This window comes from Megalopta genalis, unplaced genomic scaffold (genome assembly GCF_051020955.1).
Source record: "Megalopta genalis isolate 19385.01 unplaced genomic scaffold, iyMegGena1_principal scaffold0141, whole genome shotgun sequence".
NCBI classification, from domain to species: domain Eukaryota; kingdom Metazoa; phylum Arthropoda; class Insecta; order Hymenoptera; family Halictidae; genus Megalopta; species Megalopta genalis.
In genome coordinates this window covers 365001-367500 of record NW_027476210.1, presented here as the reverse complement: position 1 = coordinate 367500, position 2500 = coordinate 365001, and the positions used below count along the sequence as shown (strand labels likewise).

The following is a 2500-nucleotide window of genomic DNA, read 5'->3' as shown; positions in this document are numbered from 1 at the left end:
TTCGATTTTTCGCGGCTTAATTTAATTAGTGTTTGTAGGATGGTACTATTAGCCATTATCCCGTCGGTTCTCGTGAAGCCTCTTTGCGTGTGAAACAGAGGTATTTCATTCTCAAGGCGCGACACGATGATTTTATTTAGTAGGCGCAGTATATGACTTGAGATGGTTATGGGCCGCCATTGTTTTAGGTCCATCAAGTCGCCGGATTTAGGTAACAGTGTTGTTCTGTTCGATCTTAGCACAGAGGGTAACGTCTTCATTCCCCATACAATATTCAATAGTGCACACAGCTCCTTGCGTGGCATTTGCCTAAGAGTCGATCGATCAATTCCGTCGGTGCCTGGAGCGGATTGTTTCATCCTGGTAAGTTGCTCGTGTATCTCGGTCGGTGATATCGGATTTGAAAGGTTGATATTACTATTGGTATCTGTTTTTCGCTTCTGAGGTTTCCATTCGACATCCTTGTGTTCAAATAGTTTAGAATAGTATTCTTCAAATGATTCTATCGTCGGAGATTCTGTAATGTTGAGTGGGTTTCCGGTAATTATATGCTCAGCCAATTGGGTTGGGTTTTTGTTATAGAGTTTTTGGAATCTGGCGTAATCAGTCGCTATCCTTTTAGCGCGGTTGCCTTTTCTTTTATTACTTTCATTGCATTTATTGCTATGCTTGTTCTTTTTACTGTTATTTTTATTCTTGTTTTCGTTCTGATAGTTATTTAATTTATTTTTATTATTTTTTTTTTTTTTATTATTTTTATCGTCTATTGTATTTATAACTCTGTTGTTGCTTGTATTGTTTTTATTGTATTTATTATTTTTATTTTGTTTATTGCTTTTATTATATTTATTTTTCTTGTTACTAGTTTTATGGGTTTTATCTACTGAGTTACTATTTTCATTGTATTCATCGGTTTCATCAGCGAGCGAAGCAACATATGATGTTAAGTTTTCTATGTATTGGTCCATCATTAACATAGTGTCTTCAGAAGGTGTGTTAGACAGGGCATTTTCAATAATTTCTGCCATGTGATGGCCTACTTGTACTTTAAGTTCAGCCAGGATGTTGCGTATATCATCAGGTATAGTTGTACTGTGCGGAGATGATGTCGCTTCGCGTGTGTCGATGTCTCCGCGCGCGCGAGGATCGTCACATCTGGTTAGCAGCACCCGCGGCGCCAACGGGCAGGTACTCAAGATATTGGTCTGGCCCGCCTCGTCGAGGGCTTCACTGAGGTATGATTTGTATTTTTCTTTTTGTCTTAATTTTTTAATACCGTCAAAAGAGCGGCCGGATTTTTCTGATAGAATTTTAATTATTTCTTTTCCTAATAACTTTGCATTTTTAGTAATATCTATTTCATCGTGGGCTATTGCTCTGATCTCATCATCGGTATATTGAGCCCTCGAAGAAGCGAGGCGTTTATTGTGGAGATCGAGATCGGCGGTATTGTAGTTCTCGATGTGAGTCCTCCGTTGATGTTGGCGTAATCCGGCGTATGTCTCATACGTATTTTTACAGGTCTCACACGTATAACCATCGGCCTGCGGAGGAGGCGCATTACATCGCCTTTTGTGTTGGGCGGCGCTGGCAGCGGTACGAGCGCTCAGATCGGTCCTACAACTCGGGCATAAAAACGTATTGTCTAAATCGAGAGCCTTTTGAACAGCATGGTCGTCGTCGTTTGAACCCAACGAGCTATTTGCTCGCTGGGGAAGGGAATCCACCCTTGCTGTCGCCACTGCTTGGGACCGACAGCGTCCGAGGCTTGTTGTCTTATGTTTTGGTGCAATATATATTTGCCCCGAAGGGCATGAACTCGGAGGGCTGCAAACCCCGCGAGTCCATACGGCTTACGCCAATGGATCGGCCATCTCGTTAGCTCGGACCAGGCATACAAATGGTCCTTTTTCCGGCGCCACGTGACCTTGCCTAAGGGTCGGACGTGAGATTGGCCTTGGGTAGGGTTTCCAGACGACATGGCGAACGAAGATGTTCGGTTCGCCATGCCCTGACCCCGCTACCCCAGTCAGACCGGCACGTCGTGTCGCACAGAATTTAGCCGCAATGCACTGAATGGACAGGTCCAAACAATACATCACGTTACCGTCGGGAACCACGAGGAGGTACCTGTGCGACTAGGACGGGAGAGGCTAATGGACCTAACAAGAGGTCTATATTACGCATCACCGTCCCGCGGGAGGCCAAGGCACGGGACCGAGCTCGGATCCCAGCCACGAGAGCCGTTCACCTCGCCCAGGCCCGGCACGTCAGCCAGACCCGCTTCCCGACCAAGCCCGACACGCCCCGCTCCTCAGAGCCAATCCTTATCCCGAAGTTACGGATCCAATTTGCCGACTTCCCTTACCTACATTAATCTATCGACTAGAGGCTCTTTACCTTGGAGACCTGCTGCGGATATGGGTACGAACCGGCGCGACACCTCCACGTGGCCCTCTCCTGGATTTTCAAGGTCCGAGGGGATGATCCGGACACCGCC

The 2500-nt window shown here is 46.0% G+C and overlaps 1 pseudogene; it reads right to left on the bottom strand.

Moving 5' to 3' along the window:
- LOC143262552 (large subunit ribosomal RNA) overlaps nucleotides 1–2500 on the bottom strand; it is an 8210-nt pseudogene that overhangs the window by 3373 nt on the left and 2337 nt on the right.